Source organism: Capra hircus, chromosome 14 (genome assembly GCF_001704415.2).
Source record: "Capra hircus breed San Clemente chromosome 14, ASM170441v1, whole genome shotgun sequence".
Classification (NCBI taxonomy): Eukaryota; Metazoa; Chordata; class Mammalia; order Artiodactyla; family Bovidae; genus Capra; species Capra hircus.
In genome coordinates, this window is record NC_030821.1 from 43336438 (window position 1) to 43361577 (window position 25140).

Here is a 25140-nt window from a genome sequence, read left to right on the forward strand (position 1 = left end):
GTCTTTCTTCAAGTTTCTCTTATGCACAAGCAATAACTGCTCCCATCCCTTCTGGTCTTAATCATTAGATTTCAAAAAAAAAGGAATTATCTTCCTTTGCAGGTAATCTCTTTCACTAGAATTTTGGTTCTTCTTTGGATTCATTTCTAATCTATATCTAGAAGCCTTCTTTGTTAACTCACCCTAGTTAACCACAAAGATTTTCATCTCCTCTCTACTTTAACAAAAAACTTTATAACTCTATTATCCTACCTTTTTGTCCCTAATATTTTTTTTCCCCTCAGGCAGAGGTTCTAAGAAATTGTTTACTATTTGGGTTCCATTTAATCATCACCCACTTACTCGTTTTTAACCTCTTTCCACCCTAGTCATGGCAAGAAACTTTTCCTTTACAGTTGTCATCAGTCAAGGCCACAATTTCCTTAGCCTGTGCTGACTTTTTTACACAATCCTCAATCTGGTCTTCCCAATTCCAATTAGATTTATTCTTATCTGACAGATTAATCTTTCTAATGTGTAGTTTGGTTAAATCTTCTTAATGTTGAGACAGTGGAGGACAGAAGATTCTTAATGATTTTTCAATAGCTAAAGATCCAGGAATTGATGCTTTTGAACTGATCATGTTGGAGAAAACTCTTGAGAGTCCCTTGGACTACAAGGAGCTCAAACCAGTCAACCGTAAAGGAGATCAGCCCTCAGTCCTGAATATTCATTGGAAGGACTGAAGCTGAAGCTGAAACTCTAATACTTTGGCCACCTGATGCAAAGAACTGACTCCGTGGAAAAAACCCTGATCCTGGGGAAGATTGAAGGCAGAAGGAAAAGGGGATGACAGAGGATGAGATAATTGGATGACATCACTGACTCGATGGACATGAGTCTGAGCAAGCTCCAGTGATTGGTGATGGACAGGGAAGCCTGGCGTGCTGCAGTCCATGTGGTTGCAAAGAGTCAGACACAGCTGAGCAACTGAACTGAAAGAACCAGGTGTATGTTTCTTCCCCTAAATAGGCTTTATCATGATTAACTATTCTTAACACTTCTGTTTAGCAAAACCATTAAAATTCTATAAAGCATTCACGTATCTTCCTCAAATTTTACCATCCCCTCTGTGTAAGACAGTATCTTTCAAACATCTTTAACTATGACCTACAGTGAGACATACATTTTAAGTAGTGACCAAGTATACACAAAATTATACACATGTATTTTATATCAGTATGACATAAATCTACACAATTTTCAGGATATAATGATACTCTGTAACTTTGCACAGGTAAATCATGATCCATTAAACTTATTTCATCACCCACTAATGAAGTGCAGCCCACTGTTTAAATCTTTGCCCTTTTCCTAGATTTGATTCAATTGAATACTTCATTAAGCCATTCATTCATTCCACTCAAGAAGACAAGTAGTAATCCCAGTTGGAAGTCAGGCATTTCTGTGCACTGGGAACAAAACGACAATGAGCAAACAAGTCCCCCCCACCCCACCTCAGGGAGTTTGCCATGTCCACCCTCAAAGGATAACAAAGTATTTACCTATTCTAACCATTTCACAGCTATATCATGCACCTTTATATTTCCTCATCTTTTATTTCTAAATTCCATCTCCACAAGTAGACAGTGATATCCTTCAAGAGAAGAATCTTAATTACGAGTATTGCCTTCTGGACCATCACAAGGTAAGGGGAACAATACAGTAAGGGCCAAAAAACAATTGAGTGTAATCCTTAGCTCATCACTTACCAGTCTGCAAGTTCAGGCCAGTCACTCAACTTCTCTCAAATGCAGTTTTCTCATCTGTAAAATGAGAGGGTGGAGTCACATAAGCAGTTTTCAAATTTTACTGCATAAAATCTTCAGGACTCAGTGGAGATTCCAAAGTGTGACAATAAAGGGTCTTTGCTCAGAAGAGAGGATCCCCATCTCCTGCCTCAAGTAGAGTTTACAATTTTGTTTTAAAAAGAGTCTTGATGCTTTAAAAGAAAAGTCAGTTTGCTAAACCCCAAGATTTTGCAATCATGTGTTCATCTTGTCCATAGTTCAAGGAAGAATAAGGTAGGAAGAAAAGAGGGACAGCAGGAGGAAGAGAGGAAAGAAGAGAAAATAGTTTTAATAGAGGGTGAACTACTATGTTTCAGGAACTGTGTTAGGATTGGCATAAATGCTACCTCATTTTTTTCTATTCAACAATTTCACAAGGTAGGGATTTATTAGGCCCCTTTTACACACAAGGAAAATGAAGTTCAGAAATGTCAGAAAACGTGATCAAGTACCTAACATAGAAACAGTGAGGCCAAAATCTATTCTTCCATCATTTCAAGTTTCCCTTAAAGAAAGCTAACACAGATATTACATTTGTTTTTTAAGTTTTTTAAAAATTTTCTTTAGATTTCACCTGACTGGATCGTCACAACTTTGAGGAATATACTTCAGCATTATCCTAATTTTTCCAGTTAAGAATTCATGCTTCAGAGGAATGAAAGTGATCTGCTTAAAACTGAATTCAACGGGAGCAAAGATGGAATGAAAGAGCTGAATTAATATTCTGCGCTCTTTCCATACACTAAATTGCCTCCTTTAAAAGAAACAGAAATAGGGAAAAATAAGAGGGAAGGAAGCAGAAAGGATGGGACAGGTGGAGAATTATAGCAATTCCACTGCTTACTTAAGATGGCTAGTGAATCAGATAATTTAATGGAAAGTACCTTGAAAAATCTGAATCACTGTATCAATGTGTCATCTTTATTAACTATTCATACAATGTACATTAAAGATGACATTTTATATGTTGGTAAAACTCCATGTGGTAATTGCAAATATATAAGAGCTATGTAATGAATTAATTACTTAGACATACAATAGAAACTCATATAAAGAGGGACAATCTGACATTCTCGAGATTATGATACAAGAATTGGTTACCTATGCTTGCTTTCTCTTATGATATACAGTCCATACTGGCAGTAGAATAATTCAAATTTTCAATTTTTCTTGGATTTCATCACAAACTCAATCAAAGCATGAAAGTCAGTATTTTAATATCCTCGCACCATGTGAAAAATAATAGCATGCTCTACTACCTGAACTCTTAGAGCATTTTTTATTTTGATTGTCTTCCCATTATACTGAGAGACTGTCAGGACTTTATCAGGAAGATCGCCCAAACAAACTAGAACATTATTAAGGTTCCAGCAGTGCAGTAACTCACTGGATGTATGAGTGATTAAAAGCCATACAGTTGTGACAAGGACCATAAGGAGATCAGACAGAGACGCTACATGTCTTTAAAAGGAAAAAAAAAAGGGGACTAGAATAATTTAACCCCTTGTCTCTTCTACCAGTACTAAAGCTGCAGTATTATTTGATCAATATTTAAGGCCTTGTGTGACTGGATTCCTTACAGCAAACAACTTCCAAAGGTTAAAACAGGAAAATACAATTAGCACAAAATTACAGCATACCTACTGGCTTGCCGAGTTTCCAGTGTTCCAAACATCATAGTTAACATATAACATGATGCTCTTACATTAGTAAGACATTACTGCCTTTGTAATTTATCACTGACTACAGTTACACTTTTTTATTTCATTGAATTATTTGTATTTAGAAATATATTTCCATTTCATTTGACATTCAGAAACCTATTAACCAAATACTTCCTACTTGTCAGACATTGCATTGTTCATGGGAAATATGGTGGAAACTGACAATAGGTGCTCTTTGGAGGAATGAACAATTCAGGATAAGAGAAAAAGAGCTAAATTAATTTTTAAAATAGAATATAATTGAAAAAATGCCTAGGCCATATAGTTAAGTAAACCAATCTTTAAAAACAAACATAGTACCAAAATGTTAACTGTATTTTCTTAAGCAGAGAATGGTGATTGTTATAGACTTTATTTTCTTCTTTACATTATATATGTCACTTTATTTTTATAAAGTCTTTTTTCTTAATACGTTTATAATCTAAAGTAAAGAATCCAAGAAAGAAATTCTTTAATGGATATTTGGGTAGAATGCTATGAAAACCCCAGAAAACCCGTGACTGTGAGTCAGGCAAAGCCTGAGGGCAGAAGTGACATCTAAACTGGTTCTGGAAGGTGAATTGGGGTTTACTAAGTAGAGGAGACAGTAGTTAATGGTCAAGGACATGAGAGAATCATTTGGAAGGTTTGGAAGTCAGTATTCCACATAGTCTGAGTGGCAGAGAGGAGGTGGAAGTTGGATGTTCCCCAGGTAAGAGATCAAATTCTAAAGAGCTGTATGCATGCAGATGCTATCCTAGAAACCTTCAGATGTCAGTCAATGCAGAGCCACGGTCCTAGCAGTTGAGGCCTCCAAATGTGGGACACTCTCAGATTCTTTTTAAGGTGCTTTGGGCACCAAACATCTGTGAGGAAAAACCGTTGATTAAAGATGAAAACTTTGAATGGAGTAAAAATGGAGTGAGGGGATTTGAAAGGTACACTGAATTGGAACCAACAGGATCTGTTCACCAGGGATGCTAAAGACGCAAAACTTGAAGATCACAGAGAGATCTGGTGATGGGAAATTAAAGAGCAACATAATTAATATAAATGAAGAACTGATGAGATAACAGTGCATACTGAGGATAAGTTCTCTGAAGAATATTGGCTGGACAGTTTGAAACACAGATCTTATATTCATGAGACAGTCTGAAGACCTTTCCCATCTGATTTTCACCACTACTTAAGATTGCTGGGAGAAATATCAATAACCTCAGATATGCAGATGACACCACCCTTATGGCAGAAAGTGAAGAGGAACTATAAAGCCTCTTGATGAAAGTGAAACAGGAGAGTGAAAAAGTTACCTTAAAGCTCAACATTCAGAAAACTAAGATCATGGCATCTGGTCCCATCACTTCATGGCAAATAGATGGGGAAACAGTGTAAAAAGTGTCAGACTTTATTTTTTGGGCTCCAAAATCACTGCAGATGGTGACTGTAGCCATGAAATTAAAAGACGCTTACTCCTTAGAAGGAAAGTTATAACCACCCTAGATAGCATATTAAAAAGCAGAGACATTACTTTGCCAACAAAGGTCTGTCTAGTCAAGGCTGTGGTTTTTCCAGTAGTCATGTATGGATGTGAGAGTTGGACTGTGAAGAAAGCTGAGCGCCGAAGAATTGATGCTTTTGAACTGTGGTGTTGGAGAAGACTCTTGAGAGTCGCTTGGACTGCAAGGAGATCCAACCAGTCCATTCTGAAGGAGATCGGTCCTGGGTGTTCTTTGGAAGGAATGATGCTAAAGCTGAAACTCTGGTACTTTGGCCACCTCATGCGAAGAGTTGACTCATTGGAAAAGACTCTGATGCTGGGAGGGATTGGGGGCAGGAGGAGAAGGGGACAACAGAGGATGAGATGGCCGGATGGCATCACCGACTCAATGGACATGGGTTTGGGTAAACTTCAGGAGTTGGTGCTGGACAGGGAGGCCTGGTGTGCTGCAATTCATGGGGTCACAAAGAGTGGGACACAACTGAGTGACTGAACTGAACTGAAGGTTAAGTGACTAACTAAGGGCTTCCCTGGTGGCTCAGCAGTAAAGAATCCACCTGCCAAGGCAGGAGACATGGGTTCAGTCTCTGGGTTGGAAAGATACCCTGGATAAGGAAATGGCAACCCATTCCAGTATTCTTGCCTGGAAAATTACACGGTCCGAGAACACTGGCGGGCTACAGTCCACAGGGTTTACAAAAGAGTTGGACACTATTTAGTGACTAAACAACAACAAAAGAAAATAAGTAACACTTTTAATCTTGTAAATGAAACTCTTTAAAAATTCTTGTGAAGTTTCTGATAAGAGCAAAATAAACAAACAAAGGCATATGCATTAAGAATACTTGTATTTCCATTCATATACTTTCCTCCTGATATAAATTGGATTATTGTCCCAATTATTCAGTTTCTTACACTAGGATCTTACACCCTGTGCTGTTGAATTTTACAGTGCCTCCCACTGTGGGGGAGATACACTTCCTCACCCCACTCATGTTGGACTTGGCCATGCAATTGCTTTGACTAAGAGAATGCTAGTGGACATGGTGTAACAGAAACTTTAATTGATGGCATGGCTTGGCTTGCTCTCTCCTGCACCTATGATCTGCCACAAAAAGAAAGCATGCCACTCTTCTACTTTTCCTTCAGGCTGGACCCCAGGCCTGAAACCTAACCAGAAGCCTGAAGTGTAGACTTAACCCAAGGGAGCCTCGCCTAGATCAGCCACTTTACACCCCCGGGAGTGTAAACATATATAAAACATCAATAAGTCACTGAGCATTTTATGATTTTGTACTGTAATAACAGCTGATTAGTACAGCTTTTCCTTTACCTCCAAGTAAAGAAAACAAAGGGTTTTTTTTTTTTTTTTTTTTTTTTCTCCCCTTAATATTGTGGTAAAAACTCTGCTTCCAATGTAGGAGACCTAGATTCAATCCCTGGATCAGGAAGATCCCCTGGAGAAGGGAATGGCAACCTACTCTAGAATTCTTGCCTGGAAAATCTTATGGAAGGAGGAGGCTGGTGGGCTACAGTCCAAAATGTAGTTTGGACATGACTAAGTGACTAACACACACGTAAAATCATAATATACCTGTTGAGATATATATTACATGAAACAATCCCATGCAGAAAACCCCAAAAGTTTGAAGATAATACCAGCAGATAAAGGCATATGTCATGTTCATGAGTAAGATTACTCAATAAATCAGGGTTTTCACCTCTTTGCAAATTAATCAACAAAGTTATAGCATTTACAATGAAAATGCAAGCATGATATTTTTGTGAATGTCAAAAAGGTCATTCTAAGTATTTTTAAGTTCATTCTAAGTATACAGTATTGAAAAGAATAAGAGTAGCTAAGACAGTCCTGAAGTCAATATCTTATTTGATTTTATGCATAAATGGTATTTTTATAGTTTAAAAATTAGTATAAATTTAAAAGTATAAATAATTACAGAACTAGAAAGAGACCTTAAAGATTAAACATACAATAACCAAAACATAAAATGCACCTAAAGACTAAAGAGTAAGCAACAAGATATTTTTTATGCAGAGATTAAAAGTGGAAAAGGAATAAAAAGATGAAATGAAAGACAAGAGATGAAAACTAATCTAGGACATCCAACTAATAGAGACGAGAATGAGAAAATAAAAACAAAGAAATGGAAAAAAGAAATCATCAAAGAAAAAACTAGAAAATATCCCCAGATTAAGACAAGACAATAAGTTTCAAAATTCAACAGGCCTACGGGGATTCGAATGCCATGAGTGAAAAAAAGGCCCACATCCATGTCCTTTTGAAATTTTGGGCTACTGCATTCTGAGACTGATAGAATAACATGTAGAGCTTCACATGGGAAATTTTCAGGGGGAAAAAAAACCTCTGAGACTTTAAGGGGGAAAATGAAATAAGGATAAGGTAACAGCAAATTTATAGCAGGAAGCAAAACAAAACACAATTCAGGATAAAAATAAACCTGTAGGAAAAAGTTAAGGCCCAGATATAAAGCAAATGTAAATTTGGAATGATGTCAAGCAATGGACTTAAAAAATAGACAAAAAGGAGAGTCTACATAGACATGGTGAACTTTTTTCCAAGTGTGTCCTAGGCTTCCTGGCACTGGCCTCTAAGAACACAGCACACTAGTTGTGACTTGGTGTTACACAATGTTTGTGGAGTGCCAACACTGTTTAAAGGGCTTCCCCGATAGCTCAGTTGGTAAAGAATCCACCTGCAACGCACGAGGCCTGGGTTCAATCCCTAGGTTGGGAAGATCCCCTGGAGAAGGGAAAGGCTAGCCACTCCAAAATTCTGGCCTGAAGAATTCCAGGGTTGCAAAGAGTCAGATCTTCCCCACCCAAGAATGGAATCGGGGTGTACCAATTGAGCTATCAGAGAAACCCAGAAAGACAGGACTGATCAACTTTCACTTTCAACACTGTTTACACATTTGCACATTTCCAACATTTAATCAATATGTTTTTTAAAAAAGAAGACAGTCATAGAAAGAATGTAAATGTAAACACCTTGACAATACAAAAGTCAAGCTGACTAAAAACATTAGCCTGAGGGGGACGGAGAAGTGGAGAGCTGGGTAGAAAGTGAACAGTATAGATTTGTCAGGAAAAAAAGAAATAAACGTTTACTTACATTATTTTGAGTTATAAATTAATTGATAGAAAAACAAAACTAAAAATATAAATGTCCGATATTGAGAGGAGGGACAAAGAAAGGTGGGGGAAGCGAAGTGAGACAGATCCTCAAGTTTCACATCAGAAGTCAACAATATCAGTTCAAAGTTGATGGTCATGTGATCAAGAATTGCAGAGTAGCAGTCCAGAAGAAAACAACTTAAAATCCACAGGTAGGAATTAACCTCTGAGAACATGATTAGAGTGAGGAAATGATAAGGCAAAAACAGTACTTGCCTTATAACTCTCCTAAAACATGAGATTGTGATTTATCTTAATAAAACATTTTTAAAAGACTGACACATTTCCCCTGAAACTACTAGCTGTACACTTACAATAACAAACAATAAGAAAACTTCATCTTAAAAAACTAAGTACCTAAAATGGGATGAGATAAAGCTATCATCAGGTTAATGAATTAATTCAAAATGCCCAAATTTAACATTATAGTAAAAAACAAAGCAGGCTTCAATACTAAAAAAAAAGAGAGAGAAAGAGAGAGAGAGAGAGAGAGAGAATATTGAACAGCAGCAAATTATTTTCAGACCATCTACCAGCTAACTGTTTAAATAGGCTTTCAGTTGTTATAATGGCTTCTCTGGTGGCTCAAATGATAAAGAGTCTCCTTGCAATGCAGGAGACCTGGGTTCCATCCCCGGGTAGGGAAGATCCCCTAGAGAAGGAAATGGCAACCCACTCCAGTATTCTTGCCTGGAGAAATCCATGAACAAAGGAACCTGGCAGGCTACAGCCCATGGGATCACAAAGAGTCAGACATGACTGAGCGACTAACACACACCCCCACACCAGTTGTTATAAGGATAAACTTGGGGATAATTTACCACCATACAATTCCAAAGAAATGGTACTAAGAGATTTGTCTCAGGTTGTACAGGTAGTCAATGATGGAGAAGGAATTTTTCTGAAATAAACCACTTCATTATATACATATTATACACTATATTCATAGTACATAATATATACATATTATATACTATCATCATTTTAGTGATCATTAATCTTGCTGATTATTATTTGGGGCTACTAAGCTATAATATCAAGTATTAATTTTAAAATAATGCAGTACATTTATCTATATCTACTTTAGCTTCCATGGTAGGTAAGATAATGACCTTTTGAAGACACTCTAATCCCTGGAAGCTATGATTTTATTACCTTATATGGCAAAGTGACTGCAGATGTGATGTGTGTTAGTTTCTCAGTTCAGTTCAGTTCAGTCTCTCAGTCGTGTCTGACTCTTTGCAACCCTATGCATCGCAGCACGCCAGGCCTCCCTGTCCATCACCAACTCCCGGAGTTCACTCAGACTCACGTCCATCAAGTCAGTGATGCCATCCAGCCATCTCATCCTCTGTCATCCCCTTCTCCTCCTGCCCCCAATCATTCCCAGCATCAGAGTCTTTTCCAATGAGTCAACTCAGTTAGTTTCTCAGTCGTGCCCAACTCTCTGTGACCCCATGGACTGCAGCCTGCCAGGCTCCTCTGTCAATGGGATTTCCCAGGCAAGAATACTGGAATGCTTTGCCATTCCCTTCTCCAGAAGATCTTTCAACCCAGGAACTGAACCCAGGTCTCCTGCACTGCAGGGAGATTCTTTACCATCTGAACCACCAGGGAAGCCCTTGTGAAGAAGAAATGATGAAGAATCTTTAAATAAGATTATCCTAGATAATCTGGGTGGGCCCAACGTAGTTATAAGAGTTCTTTTTAAAAAAATCTTTATTTTATATTGGAATATAGCCAGTTAACAATGTTTTTTCAGGTGGACAACAAAGGGACTCAGCCATACATGTATTCATTCTCCCCCAAACTCCCCTCCCATCCAGGCTGCCACCTAACACTGAGCAGAATTCCCTGTCCTATATAGGTAGGACCTTGCTCGTTACTCATTCTAAATATAGCAGAGTGTACATGTCGATCCCAAACTCCCTAAATATCCCTTCTCCTTATTCTTCCCCCCAGCAACCATAAGTTTGTTCTCTATAAGTCTGCTTCTATTTCATAAAAAAGTGTATTTGTGTCATTTCTTTTCAGATTCCACATATAAGGGATATCATATGGTATTTCTGCTTCTCTGTCTGACTTCATTCAGCATGACATTCTCCATGTGCATCCGTTTTGCTTCAAATGGCATTATTTCATCTTTTTAATGCCAGAGTAATATTCCAAGAGTTATTAAAACAAGGGACAGGGAGACAAGAGAGTCCAAAAAGAAGATGTAATGACAGGAATAAAGGTTAGAGTTATGGGGTTGTTGACTTTGAAAATGGAAGAAGGGGCCATGAGCCAAGGAATGGAGGAGGACCGTAAAAGCAGAAAAAGGCATGAGAATGTGTTCTCCCCTAGAGCCTCCAGAGGTATGCAGCCTTACTGATACCTCGAATCTAGTTTAGTCCCTTATAGGACTTCTGACCTCCAGAGCTGTAAAATAATAAACCTGTGCTATTTCAAGCCACTCAGATTGTGTTAACTTGTTACAATAGAATTAAGAAGCTAATATAGAATCTGCTCCAGAATCAGAAAAGATCTGGGCTTAAGCCTTGTCTCTGCTATGTGGTTTTGAGCAAGATTCCTAACCTCTATAAACCTCTGGCTTCTTTATCTGCAAAGGTAAATTTATAAAAGACACGTATTCAAGCAAGTTTGGTGACCATTAGTCTACAGTTAGAGTTCATTAAAATATTAGTATTAAGTCCTAATTGTAGAAGAAAAAAGTACATTTTTAAGAAAAAAATAGTTGATTGTTTTTTGCTTCCAAACCCCCAAAGTTAGCTAGCCAGTGAGTCTTCATAACATATTGTCTACAAGTTGAAATATGGAGAGGGAAAACTCCTCCAATATTGAAACCACTTCATGATTTGAGCTCATTCAGTCTGCTCCTTTAATATCCAGCCTCTTTGGGGAAGAGGCAATATCCTTGACTGGCTATAAATTTATGAGTGTAGTTGTTTTTATGGCTCTGAATGTAATAGAACCTAAGTAAATACTGATAAGTTCTCTATTCTTCTGAGAAGTTTCCACCCACACAATATTGTCCTATCATTGGAAATCCCCACAGTTTTGATAAGAATGAAGGTAAGAACTCTTTTATATATAACACTTGTCAATTAGAATCAGAACAACATTCATCACTTTACTTGGAAAGGCTATGGGGGTTTTAAAAAACCCACTTGAAGGCTATATAATGAAATTTTGCCCTTATTGTCTTTTGAGCGACTTCAGCTGGTTTGGGAGGTTAAGGCTGGTTTTCAAGTTAATTTTTTTTTCAAGCATCCTTTAACATGGTTTGCATTTATAGATTAAGTGGTAAACTGAATTAAAGGAAATAAGCATTTTCCATCACCACAATCTCCCCACGTAAATAGACTAAATTTGAAAACCACATTCATTTTCCAATATAAGGCTAGGTACTATCTTGATGAACTAGGCCTGTAGGGAACTATATTAACTCTTTCAAACCACTTAGTTACCAGTCATTTTCAGGAATTCACAGTGTTCCTATGAATTGGAACACAGTGTTTTTAAAGAGATTTTTTTTCCTCAGATGCAATGTATTAATTTAACCTTTCTGTGTACAGGACCATAACATGGCACAAGTTAATTAGTATCCGGGAGACCTCACAAAGAGGTGAATTTTCACTGAAAATCATGATCACTCTAAAAAGTATAAAATATGATTGAGGAAAAATGATTACAAAATTCCCCCAAGTTCTCATGGCATATGGGTTTTTAGCTGCAAGACCCCACCTATGTCATCTGTAAAACAACTCTTTAGGGAACCATTATTGATATTGACCAAAAGATCTTTCAGATCTACCATGGTTATTTTGCTGCAACTCTAAAAAAATTTCCGCTTTGGGCGTTTCTCATCTAGAATGTGAGGATGAATTTCATACATCACAAACAGAAAAATCCCTGTATCCTGTATGAAGCCAATAGGTGCTCAATACATAGTTACAGAGTTTCATACACTTATGCGGCCATATACATGCAAACACACACACACACGTTTACTAATTTAGAGATGGGGAACTTACTCTAGACTGCTAGCACTCTGAAGACAAGTGCCAGTCAATCCCACCATCAATATCTGGATCACTCCAATGGATAGGAGGTGTTATAGACTGAATGTTCATGCTCCTGAAATTCAGATGTTGAAACCATAATCTCCATATAATGGTATTGACAGGCGAAATCTTTGGGAAGTTATTAGGTCATGAAGGTGTAATCCTTATGAATGGGATTAGTGCCCTTATAAGAAGAGGCCAGAAAACTGGCTAGTTGTCTTTCTGCCATGTAAGGAGACAGAAAGAAGTTGGTTGTCTACAACCCTGAAGAGAGTTGCCATATGCTGGACTTTCAGCCTCCAGAACTGTGAGAAATAAACATTCATTGTTCAGTCACCCCGTCTACAATAATTTGTTAGAGCAGCCAGGAGGCTAAGACAGGAGGTTATGAATAAACAGTATATGATTAAACATATAAATGAACAAACATTTCCTGAATGAAGATATACATGAATTAGTTACTTGATTTGTAAACAAGGACACAGCAGAGTTTATTTCTCTTTGCTAATATGAAGCCAAAGTACACAGTTCATTTATAAACACTACTACATAAGCAACATTATGAAGTAAAGACTAGAATAAATATTTTATTATCCAGAATCCCAACAAAGCAGCTATTTTTTCACACTCCTATTGATTTCCTGATCATATTTTATATTGTTTATTTGTTCAGTGCAGAGAAATTAGAATTTTCTACATAATGAGGAAAATTCAGATACAAGTTTAAAATTTTGCACATAAATTAGGTCTTAAATTCTTGACAGGCCACAGTGATCTCTCCTTCCTAAGAACTCTTGACACTCATGGATATCATGCTAGTGAGGGATGCAGTCACATACATACTGCTACAAGACACATTTGATATTATTTAGCCTACATTCTATTCAATTTTATGTTATTCACCTAGCTACTGGGCTGGCTAAAATGCTCACTCTGATTTTAGACAGATAGATGACAGGTAGGCATATACATAGATAAGCATTTGTTGAATGAACATCAAATGAATGTAGTCATTGTAAGTGGCTACAAAAAAATTATGGTAAAAATTTAAAATGTGTAAAATTTTATATTGTTGTATTTTGAATATAATTACTATAGTTTGTTTCATAATTTTAAGAGAAAAAATCATTACTGTCCCTAAAGTTATATATTCTAATATAATCAGAATTTTTACATTCATATTTTATTGAGTCATAATAGCTTGAAATACAAGAAAGTCATTAGGAAAATAAAATCAAGTAAGAGAGGTTATTATTATTCTCTGTAACTTTTGCTTTTGACTTAAAAGCATAGGTGAAATGACAACTGTTCTTAACTTTGACCCACTTACTATGCTGAAGCAACATGAACTCTGCTCCCGAATGCCAACCTGTAAGTGGAGGTTATTGCCTCTTCCCATGAGGGTGTAAATTCAATCAAATAAATGTAACACATATAATGGGCATTTAGGAAACAAATAAATAATGAACAAACAACCAAACAAATGACGGAGACATAATTCCTGCCTTCAAGGAGCTTACAGGATACTGGAGACATTCATATATTAATATATCTGAATTGTCAAAGTCAGAATAGGTTTTTGTCTTGTGTTTCGGTAGAAATCACCAAAATTTGATCCCTGCTTCCTTTGGAAAAATGAAGCCTTTGAAAAACAGTCTGTCTCTTTTCTTCTCTGTGTTTCCCTTATTTTGACGACTATCTCTCCAAAAGTAGATAAAAGGTGGTTTATTAAATATACACAGTGGCCTTCTTTACCCTGATTATTTCCTTCCTTCCTTTCTAATTATTTTAAAATTAGGGCATTTGAGTTTAATCATGTTTTCCTAATAACACAGGGCTTCCGTGGTGATTCAGAGAACCAACTTACTAACGCACGAGATGTAGATTCGATCCCTACCCCTAGAAGAAGAAATGGAAACCCACTCCAGCATTCTTGCCTGTGAAATCCCAGGGACTAGGGAGCCTGGTGGGCTGTAGTCCATGGGGTTGCAAAGAGTTGGACATGACTGAGCAACAGAGCATGCACGCACGAACACACAGGCACGCACACGTTTATACACACATATAAACGTATGTATGTATACATACGTATGTATCTACACACTTGCATGCATACACGTGTATGTGTACACACATACATCTATATGCATACATGCTTTTAGAAACATAATCATTCTTTCATTTTATATACTGCATCTGGCACAAACTCATTTTGATCAATCCTCAGGAAGGAGAAACTGATTTCTGCTGCAGTAATATCAGTAATGGCAAGTGTTTATTTTCTTAAATATTTCCACTGTCTAATGAGCTTCCCTGGTGGCTCAGATGGTAAAGAATCCGCCTACAATGCAGGAGACCCAGGTTCAAACCCTGGGTCAAGAAGATCCTCTGGAGAAGGAAATAATAACTCACTCCAGTATCCTTGCCTGGGAAATCACATGGACAGAGAAGCCTGGCAGGCTACAGTCCATGGGGTCACAAAGAGTTGAACATGACTCAGCTACTAATATGAGTAACACTACTTGGTAATTCTATCACTAGATTAACAATCCCATCCTGAGGCTTTTGAATCCAGCCTAGAGATGATGCCAATCTCTCCATCAACTCCTGAGGGCCCATGACCTAAAGGCTCACCTGTTCAGCTCTCATCTTAGTTCTCTTCAAGTCAAGGTGACCTGATTGTGCTAAAAAAGGGTGGAATGGCAGGGGGTTAATGCACATCCTTTTCTTCTCACTTTCTCTTAGATCAAGGGGCAGGTAAGAGATACAGTTCTTCATCATGAAAACCAATGCAACATGTATTCTCTTTATAACTGGCTAGTGGAACAGTTCATCACTATAATATAGGGCCTTGAAATCCACTCTGATTACTTCAGATACTTGGTAAATGACTAAATTAATTAATTAGTCAGTGGATCTCTTCTGGATATATCAGAGACTTGGTAAATATTTAAATTAACTAGTTAAAATCTAAGATATTTAAATTAACTGATTTTTTATCCTATGTGCCTTTTATAAAGGGTGTTAATTTTATCATTTTTAGAATAGCAAGAATAGATTTGTTTTCATCCCAGTAAGAACTATATTTCCTGTACTTTCTAAGGAAATACTGGAGTCAATTCTTTATGTTCTATTTTCTAAAAAAGGAATTAGGCCTAAAGATGGCCCAGATAAGATATAACATCAAGTAAAAACTTGAAATGAAAGCTAAGCAATCCAAGAAAACTCAGAAAGTGTTATATTTTTCAGAGGATTGTGCTTTATGGAAAATAGAAAAAGGTTTTAAAAAATCTCAAGCATACAAATCATCAAATGCTATCACAGTCCTGTAAGTCTCTCCTTGAACTGGATTACATCTCAGTGCTCATACCACCCTCAAACTTGAGAGTTTGGGAGGCGCTCAATGCATTCAAAATTAACCTTCTACTTTTTGTTTCCTCCCTTAGTAATAATATGAATGTTATTCTGAATAATTCAATTAAGGTCTTATAGAGAGAATAAGGACTCAAAAGTATAGAAAATGAGTCTTTTAGGTATATGAGGTTATGGGCAGGTTTATAAAATATTGTGTCCTTCAGCACAAAGAAATGTCAAATAAAAAATATATTTTATAGTTTCCACAACCACTTAGTCAATTATGTTCAGAAAACAGAAAAGCTTGTACAACCTTCTACAAACCAGTTCTGATTTAGAATACCTAATTCCATAGACTTATTACTCTATTCAATTAAGACTTTTTGTTTTTGCTTTTGGTTTGGTATCATTTAGTTTTTTAGGGATATGAGATTAGATCAGTTTTCATAGAGAAAATATGCAAATATAGCAACTGCTAGCATTTTGAAAGCAGCTAAAGTTAACTTACAGAAAAAAATTGTGTTAACAGTGCATGCTGGTCACTTTTTAAAAATCATCTTGTGTTGTATTATAAAGTGTGAAAACCTCAAATTCATTTCAACCTTGTGTGTGTTCTAAGTTGCTTCAGTGGTGTCTGACTCCTTGCGACCTAAAGGACTATAGCCTGCCAGGCTCCTCTGTCCATGGGATTCTCCAGGCAAGAACACTGAAGTGGGTTGCCATGTCCTCATCCAGGAGGACGTCCCAACCCATGGATTGAACCCTTGTCTCATGTCTCCTACATTCACAGACATGGGTTGTTTACTACTAGAAAGAATCTGCCTGCAATGCAGGAGACATAGGTTCAATTACTGGGTCAGGAAGATCCCTTGGAGAAGGAAATGGCAACCCACTCCAGCATTCATGCCTGAAAAATCCCATGGACAGAGGAGACCGGTGGGCCACAGTCCAGAATCACAAAGAGTAAGTCATGACTGAGAGACTAAGCACATAGCACCATCTGGGAAGTTTTTGACCTTAGAAATGTAGTAAAAAATACTCAGAAGTATTCTTTGATTTTGATTAAAATTCCATCTTGAGACTTTGAGTCATTGCACAGAATTTTCTTGATTTGACTAAGGAGAGAATACCCATCTAGTTTCCAGATTCCATATACTCCTGGCTAGTCATACAAAGTTCCGTGTTCTTTAGTTTGTAAACACAAAAGTCCTTCTGAAAAATAGCAACCTTATTGGAAACATCACTTTCTTTTGTAAAAAATTAATAAGCAGAAGCTTCAATTAAATAGAGTTAGAAGACCAGAAGGGGCAGCTCTCACACCCCCAGTTGATAGCAGAGCCCAAGGAAGAAGACTTCTCTTCTTTCCTGGAAGGAACTCAGTCAATGAAGATTGACTTTGGCTCTTCGAGCCAACATCCATTTATGATAAAAAAACCCTCCAGAAAGCAGGAATAGAAGGAACATACCTCAAAATAATAAAAGCTATATATGACAAACCCACAGCAAACAATATCCTCAGTGGTGAAAAATTGAAAGCATTTCCCCTAAAGTCAGGAACAAGACAAGGATACCCACTCTCACCACTACTATTCAGCATAGTTTTGGAAGTTTTGGTCATAGCAATCAGAGCAGAAAAAGAAATAATAGGAGTCCAGACTGGAAAAGAAGACGTAAAACTCTCACTGTTTGCAGACGCCATGGTCCTCTACATAGAAAACCCTAAAGACTCCACCAGAAAATTACTAGAGTTAATCAATGAATATAGTAAAGTTGCAGGATATAAAATCAACACACAGAAATCCCTTGCATTCTTATACACTAACAATGAGAAAACAGAAAGAGAAATTAAGGAAACAATTCCATTCAACATTACAAAGAAAAGAATAAAATACTTAGGAATATATCTACCTAAAGAAACAAAAGACCTATATACAGTAAACTATAAAACACTGATGAAAGAAATCAAAGAGGACACTAATAGATGGAGAAATATATCATGTTCATGGATTGGAAGAATCAATACAGTGAAATTGAGTATACTACCCAAAGCAATCTATAGATTCAATGCAATCCCTATCAAGCTACCAGCAGTATTTTTCACAGAACTAAAACAAATAATTTCACAATTTGTATGGAAATATATAAAACCTCGAAGAGCCAAAGCAATCTTGAGAAAGAAGAATGGAACTGGAGGAATCAACCTGCCTGACTTTAGGCTCTACTACAAAGCCACAGTCATCAAGACAGTATGGTACTGGCACAAAGACAGAAATATAGATCAATGGAACAAAATAGAAAGCCCAGAGATAAATTCACGCACCTATGGACACCTTATCTTCAACAAAGGAGGCAAGAATATACAATGGAAAAAGACACCCTTTAACAAGTGGTGCTGGGAAAACTGGTCAACCACTTGTAAAAGAATGAAACTAGAACACTTTCTAACACCACACACAAAAATAAACTCAAAATGGATTAAAGATCTAAACATAAGACCAGAAACTATAAAACTCCTAGAGGAAAATGTAGGCAAAACACTCTCCGACATAAATCACAGCAGGATCCTCTATGATCCACCTCCCAGAAAAGCAAAAATAAACAAATGGGACCTAATTAAAATTAAAAGCTTCTGCACAACAAAGGAAACTATAAGCAAGGTGAAAAGACAGCCTTCAGAATGGGAGAAAACAATAGCAAATGAAGCAACTGACAAACAACTAATCTCAAAAATATACAAGCAACTTATGCAGCTCAATTCCAGAAAAATGAACCCACCCAACCAAAAAATGGGCAAAAGAACTAAACAGACATTTCTCCAAAGAAGACATACAGATGGCTAACAAACACATGAAAAGATGTTCAACATCACTCATTATCAGAGAAATACAAATCAAAACCACAATGAAGTACAATTTCATGCCAGTCAGAATGGCTGCTATCCAAAAATCTACAAGTAATAAATGCTGGAGAGGGTGTGGAGAAAAGGGAACCCTCTTACACTGTTGGTAGGAATGCAAACTAGTACAGCCACTATGGGGAACAGTGTGGAGATTCCTTAAAAACTGGAAATAGAACTGCCATATGACCCAGCAACCCCACTGCTGGGCATACACACCGAGGAAACCAGAATTGAAAGAGACACGTATACCCCAATGGTCATCGCAGCACTATTTATAATAGCCAGGACATGGAAGCAACCTAGATGTCCATCAGCAGATGAATGGATAAGTAAGCTGTGGTACATATACACAATGGAATATTACTCAGCCATTAAAGAATACATTTGAATCAGTTCTAATGAAGTGAATGAAACTGGAGCCTATTTTACAGAGTGAAGTAAGCCACCAATACAGTACACTAATTCATATATATGGAATCTAGAAAGATGGTAATGATACCCTGTATGTGAGACACCAAAAGAGACACAGATGTATAGAACAGTCTTGGACTCTGCAGGAGAGGGCGAGGGTGGGATGATTTGGGAGAATGGCATTGAAACATGTATATTATCATATGTGAAATGGATCACCAGTCCAGGTTCGATGCATGAGACAGGGTGCTCGGGGCTGATGCACTGGGATGACCCAGAGGGATGGGATGGGGAGGGAGGTGGGAGGGGGGCTCAGGATGGAGAACACATGTACACCCATGGCATATCCATGTCAATGTATGGCAGAGCCACTATAAAATTGTAAAGTAATTAGCCTCCAATTAAAATAAATAAATTTATGTTTTAAAAAAAACAATAATAAAATAAAAAAAATAAAAATAATCTTAACATCCAACCAGAAAATATAGAGGCAATTACCATCTCTGTGCACTTTTTCAGTTATTTCAATGATAACTGAATCACATGGTGGATATGTCTGCAAAAATCAAACACAGAACTGAAATAATTTTTCAAGATAAATGTTAGTAGAACATTTTCTCAAATTACTTGTACATTTCATTTTGCTATCCAAAAAATTATAGTTCAATGTTCCTACATAGCAGGAAACTCTAGGTTGTAGCAATTGATTTAATTGTTCTCTGGAGCATGCATTACCTGAACATTAATCACTTCTTTGTTGGCACTGTTGAATATGTGTGTGACTAACGATATTAATATTTCATGAAACATTTTTTAAGTATCAATCATTTCCTATCTGTCTAGAACAATGTGATTACCTAGTTACAAATAAATAATATATCTCTAATTAGAGACATATGGAAGAGCTATATGTGATATAACACCTAAGTTTAAAAAAAAGTTCATAAATTTTCTGTTCTCAAAAACTACATTTTATAACAGAAACAGATGCACAGACTTTGAAAACGACCTTATGTTTGCTGGGGGGATGGTTGGAGAGAAGGGATAGTGAGCTTGCGATGGACATGTATACACCGCTACATTTAAAATGAATAACCAACAAGGACCTACTGTAGAGCACAGGGAACTCAGCTCAATAATGTTATGTGGCAGCCTGGATGGGTGGGGAATTTGGGGGAGAATGGATACATGTATATGTAAGGCTGAGTCCCTTCCCTCTTCACCTGAAACTATCACAACATCATCTGTTATTTGGCTATGCTTCAATACAAAATAAAAAGCTTACAAACAAAGAAACAAACTATATTTGGTTTCTCACAAATAGTACAGTTATCTGGTATTAATTTTTTTGGAAGTCTCTTACTGTCACTGTTTCATTACTCTGACGGTTGATATACTTAATTTGGAAGATGAATTATTTGTTTTTTGATGAAATAGAAAATGCATTTGAGGCATATGTTATTTGTGCAAAACAGACAGGCTTGGGAGTTAAATAGGGAAGGAGGGACTCAATACCAGTATTTCATTTTTCATACATGGTTGACAATCTTATGTTGTTCCTTCCAAAATCCTAATGTTTATAGTAACATACATATGTACGAGTGTTTCTAAGCAGTTCACTTTTTGATAGCAGTATGTTCTTATATGATTCCTTTCATTCGGGCAGAAAATGGGTGTTTCAAGATGGCATAGGCAAGGTGCTCCTCAGAGTGCTGGAGACAGAGCAGTGAATAAGGAGGACAAGGCACCTGCTCTCACGGACCTCATTTTTATGAGCAAGAAAGTGAAAATGTTAGTTTCTCAGTTGTGTCTCACTCTTTGAGACTCCATGGACTCTAGACCACCAGGATACTCTGTCCCTGGAATTCTCCGTCCCTGGAATTCTCCAGGCAAGAATGCTAGAGTGAGGTGTCATTCCCTTCTCTAGGGGATCTTCCTGACCCAGGATAGAACTCAGGTCTCCTGCATTGCATGCTGAGGCTTCTGTGTTAGCTCAGTAGGTAAAGAATCTGCCTGTAATGCAGGAGACCCTGGTTTGATCCCTGGGTGGGAAAGATCCGCTGGAGAAGGGATAGGCTACCCACTCCAATATTCTTGAGCTTCCCTGGTGGCTCAGCTGGTAGAGAATCCACCTGCAGTGAAGGAGGCCTGGGTTTGATCCTTGGGTTGGGAAGATCCCCTGGAGAAGGGAAAGGCTACCCAAAAGAGTCGAAAATGACTGAGTGACTTTCACTTTCTCCTGCATTGCAGGCAGATTCTTTATCATAAGGGAAGTCCCGTGAACAAGAGGGGTACTATAAAATCCATATCAAAATATTAGTCCCTACATGGCTTCCCTGGTTGTTCAGTCGGTAAAGAGTCTGCCTGAAATGCAGGAGACCCTGGTTCAGTCCCCGGGTTGGGAGGACGCCCTGGAGAAGGAAATGGTAACCCATTCTGGGAAAGCCCATGGACAGAGGAGCCTGGTGGGCTACAGTCCATGGGGTTGCAAGAGTCGGACACAACTAAGCAACTAAACCTACCTACCTAAATACAACAAAGAGAAATGAAACGATGACATGATAACATGATGAAGGCTATTTTCAATGTAACTAGAGAAAAATTTTACGAATTTTACAATTGGCAAGAGATCTCAGCAAATAACTGGGGAGCAAAGGGCTACTGGAGAGAACTCTTCCCATGGTACGCAGCAGCTGCACTGAAGCAGTGGGAACTTCAGGTAGGCCAAAGTGACTGAAGAACAAGAGGGTCGTTGGCTGGAGTTCTTAGGATGTCCTTGGAAATGTACCCATCATTTTACATTTATCTGAACCTCGGTACCATCCTAGGCGGCATACATTACGTTCCACTTTTTACAAACTAAAACATGAAACACATAGATTAGAAACATGAAATAACTTGCCCATGATTGAGGCGGAACAAGGAACAATTCTAGGAAGTTGAAATTAATCTTATTAGTTCCTATGCTATTCTGCTTCCAGCAAAGAATAAACGCAGTCAGAGTCGACAGTCCTGGAACAAGGACTTGGCTGCAGGTATTAGAACAGCTAGAGTAGAGAAAAGAAAGCTTAAATTGAGGGGGCCTGACATTCTTGCCATTCTGCTGCATGATAGCAAGCCATCATGTCATCTCTAAAATTTAATCTATATAATCATTCATTTCCTTGCTAACTGATTCTAAATGTATCTACTAAAGGGCTAATATAAATTAGGTAATATGGTCAAGAATTATAATGAATGATAATCAAATGTGCCTTCAGAAACTTCATTCAAGTGGAAGACAAATCTATGGATGTATCCTTCAAGATAAAAGTCCAATAAGCAGTTATAAAAAAAAGTGCAATGAAAATGTCAAGCCAGTAACAATGCTGTCTGGCTGTCAGTTTTCTGTAAAATCTCAAAATGAAGCTGTGTGATCACACTAAGCCTTCCTCACCTTTAATATTTTATTCTATCTGTGATTGAGCAACGTTCTATGCATCCTGTGAGAAAGCAATATTATATAAATTCCCATCATAAAGTTTAAAGTTTTTTTGGCAGACATAAGCCTATACTGGGTTCCTCCTTCTCTCCTGCCTATAACAACTATAATTCTAAATGATTTTTTCTAAAAAATATGCTTAGAAATCTTCACAGGTCATGAGTTTCTTCGCTGGTAACAATAACAAGTGGAAAGAATTCCACCTAAGTATATAAGTACTGCTGCTGCTGCAGTTGCTAAATCGCTTCAGTCGTGTCCGACTCCATGCGACCCCATAGACAGAAGCCCACCAGGCTCCCTCGTCCCTGGGTTTCTCCAGGCAAGAACACTGGAGTGGGTTGCCATTTCCTTCTCCAATGTATGAAAGTGAAAAGTGAAAGGGAAGTCACTCAGTAGCGTCCGACTCTTAGCGACCCCATAGACTGCAGCCTACCAGGATCCGCCGCCCATGGGATTTTCCAGGCAAGAATACTGGAGTGGGGTGCCATTGCCTTCTCCAATATAAGTACTGGCCACCACTCAAAAATGAAACATGTCCAAAGGGAAACATTCTGCATATATGACTTTGATTTAACACTTAAAAAGTAAAGTCAGGTTTTCACAATATGATTTTAGAGGAATAAACTTGAGCTCAAACTTAAATAATTGTTGACATGCATTTCTACTAAAAACGACTGTATATACTGTATATCCACCTAGCTTTTAAAGGTTTGAAAAAGCCCAAGAATAATCAAGGAGCCTGACCTGGGAATAGGTATATGCTGGGGCTGACATAATGAAACTCTTGACAAGTTGTAGGAACAAGTCATTAAACCAGAGGGTGAACTAAACTGAACCCAGTAACTCTGTCTTGAAACAGCTTTGTCTTTCTAAAGTATGACACCCCTCTTGAGGAATTAAAATCTCATTTTCTCTCCTACAGTGCTTATAAAACAAAGAGAACATGCAAAACTCTAAGAAATGGATAATCTTGAGCCAGAAAGTTAAAAAATTTAGATAAATTAGGAAGTAAAATGTTAAATTTCAAGTTGGACTTATGACATAAACTTACTAATGCTCCAAATGGAAACAAGAAAAATTACTTCCTGCAACCTCCATCTACTTCAAAATAGGAAAGAATATTACCATTCTAATAGAGAGAATATTCTAATTCTAATTAATACTCTATTAATTCTAATAGAGAGAATATTCTAATTCTAATTAATATTCTATTAATTCTAATAGAGAGAATCAGTAAAATCAAATATTTTAATAGAAATGCTACTAAAAGGGGGTTGTGACTACTTCTTATTAATTGAATAACAAATCTTCCATTTTAACATTAAAATTAAATTTGACTGGTCATACCAACACTTATTATGTTGACCAAGAAAATGACAGACTCTTGTCTAGGATTGCACAAGAAAATGACAGTTTTTGCAAAAACGAAAAAAAGTTAAATTTCATATCTTTTTAAATAATATTTGGTGAGCCATTGTGCAGATGACACCACCCTTATGGCAGAAAGCGAAGAACTAAAGAGCTCCTTAATGAAAGTGAAAGAGGAGAGTGAAAAAGTTGGCTTAAAACTCAACATTCAAAAAACTAAGATCATGGCATCCAGTCTCATCACTTCATGGCAAATAGATGGGGAAATAATGGAAACAGTGACAGACTTTATTTTCTTGCGCTCCAAAATCTTTGCAGGTGGTGACTATAGCCATGAAATTAAAAGACACTTGCTCCTTGGAAGAAAAGCTATGACCAACCTAGACCACATATTAAAAAGCAGAGACATTACTTTGCCTACAAAGCTGCATCTAGTCAAAGCTATGGTTTCTCTAGTAGTAATGTATGGATGTGAGAGCTGGACTATAAAGAAAGCTGAGTACCAAAGAATTGATGCTTTTGAACCGTGGTGTTGGATAAGACTCATGAGAGTCCCCTGGACTGCAAGGAGATCCAACCAGTCCATCCTAAAGGAAATCAGTCCTGAATATTCATTGGAAGGACTGATGTTGAAGCTGAAACTCCAATACTTTGGCCACCTGATGTGAAGAACCAACTCATTTGAAAAGACCCTGATGCTGGGAAAGATTGAAGGCAGGAGAAGAAGTGAATGACAGAGGATGAGATGGTTGGATGGCATCACCAACGCAATGGACATGAGTTTGAGTAGGCTCCGGGAGTTGGTGATTGACAGGGAAGCCTGGAGTGCTGAAGTTCATGGGGTCATGAAAAGTCAGACACGACTGAGAGACTGAACTGAACTGTGTATACTTAAATACCACTGATCCACTCTATTACCAACTAAGATTTGAAAGCTCAGCTAAGGAAGCTGAAATCTTCTTAGTGCTATATTAAACAATACAGCAGAAAGAACTTCAAAGATACGCCCTTTCCTGGCAGAAATTAACACCAAAAACAAAAATATCAATAATATGGCCTAACAATAGGCATATAAGATGAAAAGCTAGCAAAATGGAAACATAAAAAGACATGAAAAGACACATGAAAAGATTTACTTATACCAAGAATATATACTCTTTATATAATTGAAAACATGCCTATATACAAAATGAATCTCATCCAAGTTTAATTTACTTAATCAGTTTTCTAATAATGTTCATTCTTATTTGATTAACAATATTAAGCATTATATTAACACTAAATATTACAGACTTGATAGTCATTTTTACCTGT

The 25140-nt window shown here is 37.3% G+C and overlaps 1 protein-coding gene across 1 annotated transcript in view; it reads right to left on the minus strand.

Moving 5' to 3' along the window:
- The window catches only part of HNF4G (hepatocyte nuclear factor 4 gamma), a 137013-nt gene that overhangs the window by 79466 nt on the left and 32407 nt on the right, over window positions 1–25140 (minus strand). Inside the window, exon 2 of the mRNA XM_018058391.1 lies at window positions 1752–1805. The gene's annotated coding sequence lies outside the window, so the exon portion shown is untranslated. The remainder of the gene's footprint in view (window positions 1–1751; window positions 1806–25140) is intronic.